The sequence below is a fragment of the Capra hircus genome, unplaced genomic scaffold (genome assembly GCF_001704415.2).
Source record: "Capra hircus breed San Clemente unplaced genomic scaffold, ASM170441v1, whole genome shotgun sequence".
Classification (NCBI taxonomy): Eukaryota; Metazoa; Chordata; class Mammalia; order Artiodactyla; family Bovidae; genus Capra; species Capra hircus.
The window spans coordinates 73,421-90,987 of NW_017190169.1; positions in this window are offsets into that span (position 1 = coordinate 73,421).

The window sequence follows — 17,567 nt, forward strand, 5'->3', positions numbered from 1 at the left end:
GGAGGAGGCAGCAGGAGGCAGGGAGGGCAGGCATGGGGTCAAGGCAGGAAGGAAGAGCAGGCATTTCCTGAGGCCCCCGGGCCCTCAGAGGAGGCTGATGCACAGCTGTCTTAGCTCCACAAGAACCAGCGCAGACAGGGCTGGCTGAGGAACTGGAGGTGGGGGCGGGTGGGCCAGAAGGCAGAGGCCAGCCTCTGCCAGCAGGAGCCCAGGGGTGACTAAGGGTGTTTCCCAGCATGCTCTGTACCTCTGGGACATCACTGCACAGGCCCCCAAAGCCCCAATCTGGACACTAGTCCCAAGGGACTAAAGAGGACTGGGTGATCCTGACAGCAGCCCCCTGCCCCTCAGCCAGGATACCCTAGCAGCCTCCACTTGTTAGAAGGCCCTTGTGCCAGGAGTCAAGAATACAGCCCGCTCAAGCTGCCTTTGCTGTACATCCCTAAAGGGCAGAGCCTGGTAGCCTGGGAGGTGGCCCAGTGGGCTAGGCTCCCAGAGGCTCAGAGAGCGCCTGCCCCAGCCCGAGCGCCAGCCCACCCAGATTCTTGCCCCCATCCTGTGTGCTTCTAGGGTCTGGAGAGATTAGCCTGGCCCTGACCTTCAGGGGCCCTCAGCTAGCCCCCTTTCAGGGCCTTCCTGGCCTCCCTGCCCTGCTGTGTCTGGCTGGTGCTCCCCTCTGACACTGCTAATCACTCCCCTTCTTTGTTTTTCTGGGTTTCCCAGTCCTTTTTCAGGTATCTCTTCTGCATCTCTGTCACTTCCCTGGACACTGAGTTAGTCAGCCTCAACTTCCACTGGTCCCCCTCACCAGCCTGGAGCTCACTGGATGGGGCACAGGGAGGACTTCTGGGAGGAGGTGGCTCCCAGCGGTGTCCCAGGGTTGCTTTCCAGCCCCTCCTTGAAGTGCTCCCAAAGGTTCTTGCACAGCCAGCCCAGTAGGGGGCATCACCCATAGAAGCCCCATTGCCAGGCAGGGACCTGACACACACATACATTAGGGTTAATTCTTGAACACGCCACCTTGCCTAGAACTCAGCCAAGATCTTGGAGAGGGCCCTCGAGGCTCCTAGGCACTGCAGCCCCTGCACCCAAGCCGACACCCCCAAGTTCACAGCCTTGCCTGCCATCACTCTCAGCCTGCTGGTTTTATCCACTGCCCTCATCCACACTGCCCAAATCTCTGCACCCTCATGGGCTGGGCAGGGCCAGGGCAGGGGCCAGGCCCACAGTAACTAGGAGCAGTCCCTCCCACCTCATTGGTTCCTTGGCATTCTGGAGCCCCCAAGGCCAGCAGGTGTAACGTGCCCAGGGGACCCTCTGGATGCCAGGGGCCAGTCCCACTCTTTAGAGTGGGCCGAACCTCCACGTTCTGGAAGGTTCCCAGCGCTGATGGCTGAGGCGTAGTCGGTGAAAGTTGGCACTCTCTATGCCAGAGCTTTTTTTGACCTTCCCTTGAAGACATAATCACACAGCGGCTCTGTGTCCCAGGCCGCTAGGGCTGTAATTTCAGGGCTCGAAGGGGGCTTCGTGGGGGCCTGGCCCACATCTAGCTATCTTTAGAGAGGCATGCTCTGGGTGTGGCTAGAGGAGGCAGCTGGACAGGGGACTGTGCCACAGGGCTGCATCTGTGGCTGCTTGCAAAGCCAGGGAGACCCCAGAAGGCCATGAAACAGGGCGGGGTCCTCCCTTGGCAGACGCCAGCCCCCAGGAGTGGGCCCTGGATCTGCCTGCTGCCCTGGGGCCAGCAGGCTCTGGTAGGTGCTGTAGCTGAGAGCAGGTGCAGGGCCGGGGGCAAGGCAGCCAGCTTTGCTGGACTGGCCCTGCGTGCCCCCCATGGTGCCACTGCTCACAGGTTGGGGTCAGGGGAGGCACAGGCCTGGCGGGGGCAGCATGCCTGTCACATCCTTTATCCTCTTCACTCTCTAACGCCCTTTCCTCAGCCTGTCTTTCGTAAAGACCATGAGGCAGGAGGAAGGCTTGGAACCCGCTGGGGGAAGCCCCTTGAAGGACTGGGCGGCAGGCCCTTGGGTTGGAGCCCTGGGGAGGAGGAAGAGGTGGCCGGAAGAACGTCAGTGGGCAGGACTCTGGGATTGTACGTGGGGTGGGGCCCTAGAGGTTCCTGGAAGGAGTGCCCCCTGGTTCCCTGTCCCCCTTCTCTGCTCCTAGCAGCCATTAGCCTCTGTGTTTTGTTCCTGGTTCCCACTGTCCCACTGGTCTCATCCTCAGTCGTACCCCTGCCATCGGAAGACCTCTGCCGCCTTGGTCCAGGGACTGATGAATGCCTTGCTTTTCACCACCTGAATATAGTCACCCCTACCCTGTCATCACCACCATCACCGTGATGACCATGAGGAACCCTCTGATGCCCAGTGTTTCTGGGTTACTCACTGGGCCATGCCCACCACTGGGCACCACTGCCAGCAGGCACCAGTGAACAGAGGGTACAGGGTGGGCTTGGTCCTGCCGCCAGGTCTTGGCTGCACTGTGCTTGCTCCCCTGGCTTGGGGTCTGTCTGGGGTTGTCACCCTCCTTGGGGTCATGCCGCCACGGACACCACCTGGATAGGACTGAAGGCTCTGACATCCCGGCCCTCTAGGGGAGTTGCCTGAGCTGAACAGAGGGTCTTTGCCCCAGTCACCCCCTCCTTTGCTGGGAAGGCCTACCTAATGATGACAGGGGGTATAAAAGTCCTGTGCCCTGTTCTAGCTCCTGATCAGCTTGGGTCCAGGGCACCTGTGGGCCTTGGCTTGTCTTGCATTGTTGGTCACATACCAGCTTCTCCCTGGCCTACTCTTATTCTCCTCTCCCCTCAAGAGCCTCCGAGGAGACTTCCTCACACCTCTCCTAGCCTCTGAGTCAGCTTCTGGGGAGCTCAATGGTGAATACCCACTCGGGGCTGAGGAGGGTCATGGAAGGATTGCCCAGTCCCTGCTTTGTTCAGTCCACCTGACAGAAGCCCCAAGGGCCAAGCACTCTCTGTGTGAAGTGGAATTAGCCCAGAGGGTCTGCTCAGTAGGGAGGTAAGAGCAGTTGGAGGTGGGGGTTGCCCAGCCTGAACTTCCTGTGCCTGCGGGGGGCCAGAACTCTGAGTCTGGGGAGGGGACTAGGGGCTGACTGAACTGGAGCTGGAGGGGCTGGGGGGGCAGGCAGCCAGACTGGGGAGGAGGGGTTGTGAGAGCTGGGAAAGCAACGGGGGCCTCCCCACGGGGCCAGTGCCTCAAGGGCTGCTGACCTCTGACCCAGTCCAAACAGGAAGTGCCATATCTGTGGGCCCAGGCCCAAGAGGAAAAGGAATGCAAGGATGAGTCCAAAGCAAACACTCCGCCAGCTTCCCAGGCCTTTCCCCGCCCCCTGCCAGAGTCTGGCCTTTTCTCTGCTCAGAACTCAGGGCTGAGGCATGTGGGGGCTGACTACAGAATGGGACTGATGCAGGACTTCCAGCTCCCAGGCCCAGACCCCAGGCCAAGGCGCTGGCAGGGCAAGGTCTTGACAGTGGGCACTTCTTCCTTCACATCCAGCAGCTGCGCTGCATCCTCAGTGCCTGTCATATGCTCTCTCTCTGGCTGCCATATTGCCATGAGCTCCCCATGCCCCAGGGCAGGGGCTGTGAACCGTTCCAATGACCTCCAACGGGCTCAGTTGGAGGGCCCGGCGGGGCTGAGCACTCATAGCTAGCTGCTGTCTCCCCTACCAGGCGGACAGTCCAGCACCTCTTGTGTGTGTCCACTCCTGGGACAGAGACGCTTCCTGGACAAGAGGGTAGTGATGCTTCCCTGAACAGTGGAGGTGAGCCGGGCCTCTAGATGGCTTTGGGCCCAAGCTGCAAGGGGACTTCAGGACCCTGGCCAGGGTGGGTGGGGGTGGGAGGCTCTTGGAGAAGATTCTAGAATCAGGCCCTCTTAACCTCCTGCTGATGAAGCCATGTCCAGGATGTGGGCTCTGAGGGCTCCATGCACCCTGGAGTGCCAGCGTGTACAGGCAGCTGAGATCCAGGAGAGAGGGAGGGAGGGAGGGCGGTGGAGGCTAGTGGGCTTGAATGAGATTCATTTATTATGTTCAGGTCCAAACCAGTACCATACCAGGCTGGGCCATCTACTGAGTGAAGGGGCCTCGGCAGTCAATGGGACGTGGGCACATCTGAAGCAGCAGGGTCTTCTAGAACTTTCTTTCAGTGGCGCATTAATCCATCAGAGCTGGGCCTAGGCTCCTGCCACCTCCAGTCCCCCAAGAGAAGGGGGCGGGGAAGGCTGGCAGTGGGGCTAGGCAGACTCCCCCTCCCCCTGCTGGGGCTCGAGGACCACGCTATGGTAGGCCCGGATGCAGGAGAAGGCAGTGGGTGGGATGCGGCGCCGGTCAATAAGATTGTTCTCCAGGTGCGTGGAGATGAGGTTGGAGTCCTGGGCCACACGTGTGTCACAGATGGAATTCAGGGGCACGTGTCTGTGGAGGAGGGGTTGCAGGAGGAGCCGAGACCCAAGAAAGGAGAGTCAGGCATCAGGTAGAGGAAAGAAAGCATGGCCCCACAGTGGATGGTGGGGACACCAAGGCACAGACACCAGGCCCAGGGTGAAGGGTCACCTGGCCACTCGGGGCTCCGAACTTCTCCCGCCCTCCCCTGGCCCAGATTCTTCCACCAGCCTCTGGGCATGGCTCCAATCACAGCAATCAAGATGGGCCCATGGAAGCAGGGAAGGATAACCCCACAATCCTGCCGCCGGCCTCTGGGGCCCCTGGGTGATGAGTCTACAGGCCAGAACATCTGGCCAGCCTGCCAGGCGGGGTCTCTGGGTCTCAGCGGAGCTGCCTCCCTCCCGGACTGGAGGTGGGGACAGGCCAGGGCGGGGTGGGGTGAGGGAACAGCGGGATGCGGCCCTACCTGATCTTGTTGTGGCTCAGACGCAGCACCTGCAGCGCCCGGAGGCCCAGGAGACCTCTTGGGACGGCCTGCAGCTGGTTGTGGTCTAGGATCAGCTCAGCCAGGGAGGCCTGCAGGCCCAGGAAGGACACGCTGTGGATGCCGTCCTCGCGCAGGCTGTTATGGGCCAGGTGCAGGGTCTCCAGGCCGGGCTTCATGTGCGCGAACACGTAGCCGGGGATGCGCTCAATGCGGTTGTGGTGCAGTGTCAGGTGGCGAAGGCCCCGGGGCAGGAAGGAGGGCACGTGCACCAGCTGGTTGTAGGACAGGTCGAGGGCCTCCAGCTTCCTGGGGTGCGGTAGGGGAGCTATAGTCTGTGGCCCCTGGTCCACGCCCCAGAGGAGGGTGGAGACTTGCGTCAAGATGGCAGCCGCCACCAAGTCTCCCAACAGCTGGGGAGGGCCAGGCCCTGTCTGGCTTGTGTGCCCTCTGTCCACGGAGGCTGGGAAAAGGTCTACGGGGTCCTCCCTTGCTCACTGCAGAGCTAGTGAGGCTGGCCCTTGGGGCGGAGATGGAAGACCCTTTCCTTTCCCTTTCCTTTCCCTCCCTCCTAAGCCCGAGTGGAGGGGCCAGTGGTCTGGGCCAAGAGCTATCTCCCTGGTAGTCCCCACGCTGCACTTTCTCGACCTCTTGGCCCTACCCAGGCTGAAGGCAAGCTGAAGACTGATGGGGAGGGAAAACAGGAGCACAGGGTGGTGATGCTTCTGGAACAGATCGGGGCAAGGCAAGTGGCTTCTCTCACTGATATCCCCCCCTCACCCAGCCGCTGTGGGTGGGGTCAGCTCTTTGGCCTTGGGGTGGATGCCATCCTCCGTCCAAAGCAGGTGGGTCTCTGGTGCCTCCTAAGCCTGCTGAGCCAGCAGCCCCCTCTCTGTCTACCAGCCGGAGAAAAACTGGCCAGCGCCGGCCTAGGCTTGACTGGCCGCCAGCCCCCTGCCCAGGCCCCATGGCAGGAGTAGAACACGGCTGGGCGGCCCCTCCCTAGGCTGCTGTCTGCTTTCCTTTGCCCCCTTGGCAAAAGGGGGAGAGGAAAAAGGAATAATTAAACCCAAACATCCTAGTAACTTTTTCCTGGAACACGAGGGCGCAGGGCGGGAGGCTCTGGTCCCTGAAATGGCGGTCCGGACTCTCAACCCCTCCTCACCCCACCCCTGCCCTGCCTCTGTTGTCTTCAGACCCCAAGGATTGTCCCTCCCCAGCCCTTTGGCCAGTCCTGGGGTCACATCCTGACTCTTTAGGCAGTGCCTGTAAAGGCCCTGTCTGTTCCCCAGCCCCTCCTGCTGGTGACCTGACTCAGCCATCCAAATGAGATCATAGGGACTCATCCTGGACCCTTCTTCCTATAGTGGGGTGACTAGTGTCCCCCAAAGATATGGCTTCCCAGAACCCATGTATGTGACCTGATTTGGCAAAAAGGTCTTTGTAGATGTGAGTGAGTGAAGGATCTTGGGATGATATCATCCTGCTTTACGATGGGCAGGAAATACAATGGGAGGTGGTCTTATAAGACAGAAGAGGAGAGACACAGACACAGAGGGGAAGCCAGGTGAAAAATACAGAGACTGCAGTGATGCGGCCACAAGCCAAGTGGCACCTGGAGCCCCCTGAAACTGGAAGAGGCAGGAGAGATCCTACCCCGGAGGGAACACGGCCCTGCCACACCTTGATTTTGGATCTCTGACCTCCAGAACTACAAGAACAGAGCTCTTTGTTGTTTTAAGCTACCCTCCTTGTGGTACTTACTTATGGCTGCCCCAGGAAGGCCGCAGGCCTTTTTCCTGTGGCTGCCATCTCTTCCATGCCCCTTCCTGCCCTCATTGCTTCCTAGCTAAACCCAGCATGGGGACAGCTTGCAGCGCCTAGACTGCCCTCCCTCTGGTCATGGGCAGAGGAGGGATTTTGTGGCCTTGGGAGTTCTGTCGGGTGGGAAGGCCAGATGGAAATCTTGGAGGAGCAGGTGCTGACTGAGGGCCCAGGCCACCCTGAACCCTGGGCAAGGACCTAGGTGACCCAGGTGACCCACCAGGCCCCGTGAAGTCTCTCTGCCTTCCCTCATAACTCTCTGCTTCCTTTGTGAGCATCCTCTATCTCTGTGCTCATGGGGGCAGAACTTGGCCAGTGCCAGGGCTACCACAGTACTCACGGAAGATTGATCCAAGCACGGGGTGCCAGTCGGTCCTCCTGGAGCCGGTTGTTGCTGAGAACCAGCACGCTGAGGCTGTGGCTGTGGTTCAGTGTGCCCTCTCTAACCTCCTCGATGACATTTGTGCCCAAGTGCAGCTCCTAGGGCCAGGGTTCAGGGTAAGCAGTCCACCCACCACTCGGTGGTGGCCTAGCCCAGCTCCTTGCCCCCTTCCATTAGATCCCACTGTCTCTGCCCCTCTCAGGGATGTGGCCAGCTGTACAAAAGATCCCAGTTGACACCTGCAAGCTGTACCATGACTCTTCAGAGTCCCGCAAGACACAGACTCAGAGAGCATTCCAAGCACCAGGGATCATGAGGCCCAGAGAGGGCATGAGCCTTGTTCAGGGACACCTGGCAGGTCCACAATGGTCCTCAAGGCTCAATTTTGGGCTCCAGGAAGGTTTCATCAGGCGGAGGAAAGGCCCTTTGGTGCTGAGGCCTTGTGGGTTTAGCATCAAAATTGCCCCCACAGGCAGCTGGCTCAGCTGTTGTGGGCAGACACGCCAGTCTTTTGGCCACAGCTTTACCCTTGTGGCTCAGTTGGTAAAGAATCAACTTGCAATGTGGGAGACCTGGGTTCGATCCCTGGGTTGGGAAGATCCCCTGGAGAAGAAAAAGGCTACTCAGTCCAGTATTCTGGCCTGGAGAAGTCCATGGACTGTATAGTCCATGGGGTCGCAAAGATTTAGACACGACTGAGTGACTCTCACTTCCAGGGATTCCCTGGTGGCTCAGACAGTAAAGCGTCTTCCTGTAATGCAGGAGACCCAGGTTCGATCCCTGGGTTGGGAAGATTCCCTGGAGAAGGAAATGGCAACCCACTCCAGTACTCTTTGCCTAGAAAATTCCATGGATGGAGGAGCCTGGTGGGCCACAGTCTCTGGGGTTGCAAAGAGTCAGACACAACTGAGTGATTTCACTTCCCTTTGCCTCTCTTGGCCTCAGGGCTCGTAGTTACCTGCAGGGAGGCTGGCAGGCCAGGCGGGATGGTCCGAAGCTGGTTCCGGTCCAGCCTCAGGTACAGCAGGCTGCACAGGGGCTGGAAGGCTAGGGGGGAGATGTTTCCATCATGTAGCCGGTTCCCTTCTACCTCCAGTGTCAGCAGCTGGCTGAGACCTGTGGCAGCAGGCCGAAGGGGCAGGTGAACTGACTGCCGAGCTCAGAAGGCTGGCTGGGAGCTGCCCACCTTAGCTCCAGAGACACCCCCCTGGCCCTGGAGGCCAGGGCCACCTTTCTGGGTTGGTGCTCCCAGTCTGTCCCCTGGGAGGCTGCCTTGGGTGGAGCCTCTGCTTGGCCCCTCCCCCTGGCCCCGCCCCCTGGGCCCTGTTCACACCCCGGAAGCTGCTGTACTCCAGGCCCTGAAGAAGGTTGTCATTGAGTTTGAGCTCCTGCAGGGAGGTGGGCAAGGCTGGCACCGTGGACAGCAAGTTCCCATCCAAGTTCAGCCGCTTCAGCCGTGTCAGATTCTAGGAGGTTAGAGGAGAAGACCAAGCTAAAGACTGGGGTGCCGCTGGCTGGGGCTGGGTCTTCCAGGTGTGGCCTTGGGCTCGTCCTTCCCACAGACACCCTGGTTGGGTTGCATCATGGCTTCCTGGTTCCCTCTTGGACCAGGCTTGTCTGGAGATTTCTAAAACTCTACTCAGGTTCTCCCAAGAGTGCTGGTCCCTTGGGGGACCTCAGGATCTGTGTTGGCCTCCATGCTCCCGGCTATGGACCATGTCACCCTAAATCACTGATGCCCCTGGCACTGGCCCCCCTAGGAGACCAAGATGAGGGGCTGCTGTACCTTGAAGGCGTGGGGGTGCAGGCCAAGGGCATCCAGCTTATTCTTGCTCAAGTCGAGCCACTCCAGGTTGGGTAGTCCCAGGAACGTGTGGGCTGGGATCTTGGCAATTTCGTTCTCTGCACACACACAAGGCAGCCATTTTCCCGGCTCCTCCATCCCCCTCCACTCTGCCACTCCGTACCTCCTCCACACAGGCCAGAGGCCGCAGTGACAGACTCCTTGAAGGAGCTGGCTCTTCTGATTGACACAGTCAGAGCCTCTCAGGTCAGAGGGGTGGTGAGTCGTCCCCAGGCGTGGCGGGGCGGCAGCCATGGGGACCAAAGACCAACTGCAGCGGACACCTAGGTGTATGTCCTTCTGTCCCTGCCATGGGAGTAGGTGTGGGAAAGCGGGCCCACCCACCTGCCAAGTAAAGCGTGGTCAGGGCAGGGTCGGACAGGGCAGGGACACGTTTCATCTTGACATTGCTGCAAGCGATGGCCGCCTGGGCCAGGAGGCAGGAAGCTGGCAGGGAGGGCATGATCCACTTCACAGTGCCTGGGCCTATAGGCCCAGGGCTCTGCCCTCGCCTGCTTCCAGCTCTTTTCCACCCATGACCTGTGGTCTCCAAGGTGTTGCTGCCCCCTTCGCCTCGGCTATGATCCTTCTCACACCAGCCTGCTGGCCTGGGTTGCTGGGGGGCCCCTGGAGGATAAGAGACGAGGCCTTAGCCTGCTCACATGGCAATAAGTCCCCGCTGAGGAGCAAGGTCTTTCCCGGGGCTCCCCAGACCTGCTAGTGACTCAGCCAGCTGTACCAGAAAAACAGGCCATTGGGCCTCCTGCCCTCGGCACCAAGGGCAAAGGCCCAAATTGGGGCCCTAAGGCTGGGGTAGAAGATCTGCCTGGGGAGGGCTAACCTCCTGCCTTGCCGATGGGGGCACTCAGCTTGGGCAATCTGAGAGCAGGTGGGGGGGGTCTCAGTTGGTGGGGGTGTCAGTGTGATTGGGCTATGTGTCCGAAGCCAGTCCTCACCTTTGGGGGACCTCTGGGGTTTTGGGCCCCTTTTCTTGGTTTCCCGGCCTCCGACCTGCCTACCCTGGCCCTTCTTGGCAACCATGGCACCCTCTTGGGCTTGGGGGGTTCTTGCAATCCCAGGCCTGGCTATATCTGTGGCCTGGGGGTGGACCTGCATGGTGCTGGCCCCATGGTTGTGGCTCTGTTTGTGTTCCCATGTTGCTTGCTGTGTCGACCTCCTCTGGGTCAGCCTGGGTCTGGCGAGGACCTTCCAGCGAGGGACTGTGGGCTGGGTGGAGGCTCTGGGGGCTCTCTCCTTGTAGGTGGGCCGCAGCGGTGGCCTGTCCAGCTGCCCGTTGTCAGGCCTGTCCAGGCTCCCGTTCATGAGCATGGGTTGCACTTGACCTGCAGAAGGAGCCAGTGTGGGGTGGGGTGGCTGGGACCCCTGTGTGCCTGGGAGGCAGCACCTCCTTCCTGAGGAGGGAGATAAGCCATTGGCCTGCCTGTCTCTCTCCTGTGTTTCCCCAGGCCTCACTTCTGCCTTTTTTTTCTCTCCTCAGGAGCTCTTGGCCTTCTGTCACCAACCCAAAGCCACCAAGTGTCAGAGATTCCCTGATCTCCAACCTGCATTTTCACGGTGCCAGAGTGGGGGACTCCGATTAGGAGAGAGGTTCTCAATGTGATAAGCAGGCTGCGTCACCCTGCCTGCTTCTCAGAACTCCCAGGTATCCTTCAGGGACAAGGCACCAGCAGGTCCTTGGCTTATGACTGTGGGCCCAGGAGACCTTCAGTTGCCCTATGCAGAGAGGTGGGGCCTGCTCCTGTGTCTCCAGTTCCCTGTGGCTTCTTCCTGGGCAGGGAAGGGTAGGGATCCCGTCTGGGAAGATGAAGGGTAGCTGCCACATGGCACAGTTTGCTCCTAGAGGTGGAGGCCCCAGTGCCTACTGGGAGAGGAGGTGTTGAGGGTGAGGAGAGCCTACAGGCCACTCTGAGGGGCTGTCAGCCATTGCATAATAGGGATAATAGTCTCCCAACCCAGGCCTCCCCTCCACTACATGGTGCATGCTTAGTCCCTCAGTCGTGTCCAACTCTGTGTGACCCCATGCACTCTAGCCCGCCAGGCTCCTCTGTCCATAGAATTCTCCAGGCCAGAATACTGGTGTTGGTTGCCATGCCCTTCTCCAGGGGATCTTCCCCACCCAGGGATCGAACCCAGGTCTCCTGCATTACAGGTGAATTCTTTACTGCTGAGCAACCCGGGGAAGCCCCTCACGGCATGGTAGCCCCTCCTCAACCAGCACTGACCATGGGCCTGTCCTGCAAGTCCTGCTGTCTGCAGTGGATAGGGGACTGGGTCCCCTCACGGGCCCCTCCCATCCCACCCCTGGGCCTGGGCGGGGCCTCCACTTCTGGCCTCCCACGCTTCTCCTGGTCCCCTTGGTAGGCATTAGGGCAGCCAACTGTACTCTCCAACCAGCAAACCTGGGTCCATTCTTCCAGATCCAGCTGCAGCAGCCTCTCTTGGCAAGGGGGTGTCTTCTCTCCCTTGTCCCCACCATGGGCAATCAGCACAAGGGCCTCTCAGAGTCCACCATGCCCCCTTGCCCTCCAGGAATGGATTCCCTGAGGCTCATGGGTCCCTTGTGGCCCTGCATGGAACACTCATGGGGGTCATGAGGTGGGCAGCCTCAGGGTGAATCTGCTTGCTCTCCCTCTGCACCAGCCCTGGAGGTGGGGGTCCCGGTAGTGGGGGGAGTGCCATCACGCCAGCTTCCCTGCTAGTGCCACTTACTCACCGTCTGGGGGCCCAGATGCGCTGGGTGGCGGCGGCTGCAGGGTGGGCAGCCCTGTGGGGGTTGGCCGAACCCCGGGCCCTCTCGGGCCAAGGACTTGCTTGGCCAAGGCCCCTCCAGGGCAGCACCCCACCCAGAGAGCCAGGACGGGGAGTAGCACCCTCTTCATGGTCGCTGGAGCTGGCAAAAGAGATGAAAGGCTGGGAAGGATGGAACACCAGTGGGGCAGTAGGCGACAGTCTGGCTCCCAGAGCTACAGTGCTTCGAGCCTCCCTTACCTGGCCCAGCCCTCCTCCAGGAAGGCTGTCCCCGAATAAACGCCTCCCCAGGCCTGGCCCCCCACTTCTCGCAAAATCCACTGCTCTCATCTGAGGAGAAAGAGAGATTGATTTTTTTCTTGGACCTGAGCACTCCCGCTCCTTTTCTGAGAAGCCTGCATTCATTCTCCACTGGCCCTGACCCAGTGGCCCCCTTGAATAGGGCTTCTGTCTCTGTACACAGGGGGACCTGTGAGGCCCACCACAGACGGGGCTGCCCACCTCGGGCTTCCAGGTCCTACCTCAGTGGCTGGGAAAAGAGAGGGTCCGGGCCTTGAGAGCCAACAACACGCCCCAGGGCCTCCAATGTCCTTGGGAGCCAGGGCAGATTCTCAGGCCACCCAAACCATGGTGGCTCCAGCCACTCTAATGCAGTTGCCAATGCTGAGGCCTCCCAATTCCAGGGGAGACAGAACCCATGGGCAGAGCTGGGATGGGGCCCCAGTGCCCCCCACCTCTGGGCAGTTCCCTTTCCTCCAGGCTTCCACCTCTTTCTCTGTAAAATGGAGGGTGGGTATACATATACCCTGCAGGCCCCCTCCATGCCCTCACCCCAACATGGGAGTGTGTGTGGACCAGGGCAGCCGGGTTCTTCAGTAACCCTTGGCCTGGGGCAACCTGGCAGCCGCCTGGGTGAGGCCATTTCACAGGTCCTCACAGACTTCTTGGCTAACAGTTTCCAGGTCCCACTGGGACTGCTGACATCAGGCAGATGGGTCCCTCTGGGTCAGGATGGGGCTTGAGAGCAGGGGCAAAGAAGGGGTGTCTTGACCACAGCTCCCTGGCCCGCCCTCAGGGGGCCCCAGCTCTAGGCCCAGCTGTGGCAGCAGGCGGGGGCTGGCAAAGCGGCTGGGTCTCACCACATGGCTCTTTGGGGCCAGCCTTGAGGAAGCTTTTCCTACAGCTCTGTCCAGCATTGACTTATGTTTGGAAGCGATCTTAAAAAATGAGTTAATTGTGGGCAAGGCTTGGGTGGAGGGGAGAGGGGGAGGAGTGAGGAACAGGGCCAGGAAGGCTTGTGGAGGAGTGGCCTGTAGCCATCTGGGGTTCAGGGTATCTGTCCGGGGCCAGGGAGGAATGTGTGAGACCTAGGATGGGGCAGAGGGCACAGATTTCCCCCTACAAGTGAGTCTTCCTTTGTGCCTGGGGAACAGCCTGAGTCCCGAGTGCCAGATGTGGTGAGCACACAGCAGTCACTGCCTTCCCAGAGCCCTTGGGCCCCCTAACAGTCCTACGTGAGCCACACAGGGTCTGCCATCCTATCTGGGGCTCTGGGTTAAGAACTGAATTTGGGACCATGAGACAGAGACAGTCTGGGGATTGTGATCAAGCGCCCTGGGAGCCAAAGATGAAGCCATCATCTGCTTGTGTGCTCATAGGTGACACAGGATATCCTGGGCTAATGTTTTGCTGAATCTGGGGGATGGTCAGAATGTAGGCACAGGAGACCAGGGTTTGCCCAGGGATCCTGGACCACTGAGCCCAATCCCTCCCTGCTCAGTACAGAGAAGGAACCGAGAGGGGGTAGGGTTGGCCCAAGTCTGATGCCGGAGACCGAGTCTTCTGCCTCCCAATCTGGGCATTGCTTGAGGACGTGGTAGGACCCAGATGGGCCCCTGGAGATGGATGGACTGGTGGGAGCCCCGGCTCTGACCCTCCCCCTGCCTGGGGATGGATTCTGGAATCCTGGCCCCCAACCCATTTCCCCTGTTCGCGCCGCTCCCCAGGCGCTGACTAAACATCCTGCCATCTGGTTCCCATTAGCTGGGCTGGAGGTGGGGGAAGCCTGTTCCCAGGTTTCTTTGGCACAGTGGCCTGGAGGAGGGAGGCCTAAGCTCCTACCCACCTAGGCAGGAAGGGGTGAGGCCTGGAGCACTCTCAGCCCCCCAGTCCCATGGAGTCCTGTCCTCGCTGCCCTTCTCCCACTGGGGGCTCATTAGCCACCTGGCCATCTACTCTGTCCAGTATCTAGGGGCCTGGCCATCGTGGGGACCTTGCAGCCACCCTCACAGAACACAGCCGGCACACAGAGCTTGCTCGTGGACTGGGCTGAGACAGGCAGGGCCCCAGGCCAACACTAACCCTGAGCCTGGTGTCTGGATTTTCCAGGAACCAGAGATGTAGCCTGAGGGCTGTTGGAAGGGTTTTGGTCTCCCAGCTCTGCCCAGACAGCTCAGCCATGTGATGTCAGGAGGAAGCCTCCCTGCTCAGGGCCTTGGTCTCCCCATTTCGTTGTGGTGAATATGGTCTCTTTAGAAAGTTCTAGAATCTGAGAACTGGAAGGGATGTATAGAAACTGGATGAGATGATCACAATTGCTTCTGGCTGCACAATCTCAAGGTTCTGAGGGATAGGAAGGGAGTCTTGCTTCTTCTCCTCCGGTTCTTCCCTTCCATGTGGCCCCACTGTCTACATGCAATTGCCCCCCAAGAACACACATACCCTCATGAGTCAGGACTCACTCAAATTGGCAGCCTAGAGGATGACAAAGCAATGCCCTTTCGTCCCTCAAGCCTCCTTAGAACTGCACAGCGGAAAGCTCCTCTCCTGTCAAGGGAGGATTGGAGAATAGATCTTTGCTCACAGAACATTCCTGAGCCCCTGCAGTGGGCCAGACACCATGCCTGGCACAGTGTGCGGTACAGTGGTGAACCACATGGCCAGCTTCCCTGTGCTCACAGAGTGTGCTGTCTACTGAGGTGCATGAGGACCCCATCAGAAGGAAAGGGGCTGGCCACGGTGACTGGTAGGAAGAAACACTTTCGGCAGGATGAGGACTGTGAGAAACTGACGTTTGGGCTGAGATGTGAGTAAAAAGGAGATATCCATGCAAAAAGGGCTCCAGTAAGGAACCCCCCGAGGAGGATGGACAGCAGTGTGAAGGCCCTGAGGCAGGAAAGGCTTTGGCCCACTTTGAGAACCAGCAAGGAGACCAGTGTGGTGGAGCAGGCTGAGTGAGGGGTGAGGCTGGGGAAGGGTTGCAGGGCTAGCTTGATAGTGCATCAAAGTGTGGCCAGTGGACTTTGCCTTTGACCTTGAAGGAAGCAGGGAACTGCTGTGGATTTCTAAGCAGAGGAGCTACACGTGATCTGACTTAAAAAAAAAATTTTTATTGAAGTATAGTCGATTTACAATGTTGTGTTAATGTCTGCTGTACAGAAAAATGTATAGTTATAAACACATGCACACACATATAGTTTTTCTTTTTCATATTCTTTTCCATTATGGTCTATCACAGGATATCGAATATAGTTCCCTGTGCTACAGAGTACAGAGAAGGAAATGGCAACCCACTCCAGTATTCTTGCCTAGAGAATCCCAGGGACAGAGGAGCCTGGTGGGCTGCCGTCTATGGGGTCACACAGAGTTGGACATGACTGAGCGACTTGGTAGCAGCAGCAGCTATACAGTACGATCTTGTTGTTTATCCATCCTATATATAATAGTTTGCAGCTACTAATCCCAAACTCCCAATCCTTCCCTCTCCCTCCCTCTTCCTCCTTGGGCAACCACAAGTCTGTTCTCTATGTCTGTGAGTCTGTTTATGTTTCAGAGATAGGTTCATTTGTTTCGTATTTTAGATTCCGCATATAAGTGATATCATATGGTATTTGTCTTTCTCTTTCTGACTTAGTATGAAAATCTCTAGGGCCATGCATGTTTGCAAATCCATGTTGCTGCAAAGAATTTCATTCTTTTTAATGGCTGAGTCATATATATATATATATATATATATATGCTGCATCTCCTTTATTCATTCATCTGTCAATGGACATTTAGGCTGTTTCCATGTCTTGGCTATTGTGAATAGTGCTGCTATGAATATAGGGGTATGTATATCTTTTTGAATTAGAGTTTTATCTGGGTATATGCCCAGGAGTGGGATTGCTGGGTCATATGGCAACTCTGTTTTTAGTTTTTTTGAGGAACTTCCATACTATTTTCCATACTGGTTGCACCAATTTACCTTCCCACCAACAGTCGGGGGGGGGTCCCTTTTCTCCACACTCTCTCCAGCATTTATTATTTGTAGACATCTTAATGATGGCCATTCTGACTGGTGTGAGTTGGTACCTCATTGTAGTTTGAATTTGCATTTGTCTAATAATTGTCTAATGGAGCATCTTTCCATGTGCCTATTGCCCATCTGTATGTCTTCTTTGGAGATTTCTCGATTTAAGGCTTCTGCCAAGTTTTTGATTGTGCTGTTTATATTTTTGTTATTGAATTATATGAGCTTCTGTACATTTTTGGAAAGTAAGCCCTTGGGCACATCATTTGCAAGTATTTTCTCCCATTTCATAGGTTGTGATCTGACTTATATTGTAAAAGGATCCTTTGGACTGCAGGGTGGAGCACAGACTTGTTGAGGGCACAAGGGCAGAAGGAGGGAGCCAGTGTGGAGGCAGCTGCACCCTTCTCTGGAGAGGTCTTTGAGTCTGGCCCAGGGTGTGAGGGGGCTAGTGGGAGAAGTCGGCGGAGCCAGAACAATGAAGGCTGAGTGAGCCTGGGGCAGAAACTTGGGAGGCCAGCTCTTGACCTGTCGAGTGTAAAGTGGGTGATCAGACAGCCAAGTGGTCAAATCTGTAAGGCAGTTCTATGTATGCATCTGGAGCTCAGGGTCAAGGTCTGGTCTACCAGTCCTGCCCTCCCCCTGCCTGTCATTAGATGAGTTCATTGAGCCCCTACTATGTACCAGGTCTTCTGCCAGGACCCAGGGAAGAATAGTGGCTCTGCAGCTGAAGACAGACTCCTGGGGTAACACCCAGAGCAAGCAGACAGGCCTGTTCTTGTGCCTTCCACAATGTGTCCCAGTAACATCAAAGCTTGTCTGCGCATGTGCCCGTGTGTGTGTGTGTGTGGGCATCTATCACATATAAACAAAGGTACAGTGGCCTTTTCCCTTTTCAAATTTTGAGAAGAAAAAAGGCAAACTTTCCATGCCCTCTTCCTGTTGCCAGCCATTTCTTCCCTAGAGAAAACCCATCTTGTTTTAATGCCATGAAAACCCCAGAGGATCTGGTCCCAATTAAACACTTTTCTTGGCAGATGCTTTTGTGAGATCCAAATACATCAGGTGGTCCAGATTCCTGTGTTGTGCTTCCTTCCTTGAGACCTGGTGTTCCTGAGCGAGCAAGCCACGGAGGGAGAGCCAGAGAGAGAGAAGAGAGGCACATAGACAGACAGACTAAAGGAAAGACAGAAGAGAGGGAAAGGGAACACAATCCAGATGATGGCTGGGGATGCACTGATGGGTAGTAAGAAGCACTGGTGGTCAGGGGAGAGGACCGTGGCATCCTCTGGACTGTGGGCATCCCTGAGGAAGGTGCCAGTGGAAGGTGGGCTGAAGGAGGGTGGAAAGCAGCAAGCGTGGCTTGGGAACAAAAAGGTCCCAGGTGGCTGATGTGGCTGAGTCGAGGGAACAAGGTTAGGGGAAGGTGGGGGCCACTCTCCCAGCCTCCTTCCCTTTTGAAATTCCAGATGGTTCTTGCCAATAATGTGGGCCCTGCTTGACTCCCCGTGGAAGCTGCCCCTGCCCCTCCAGGTGGGCATCGAGGGGCCCCACACGTGGGGCA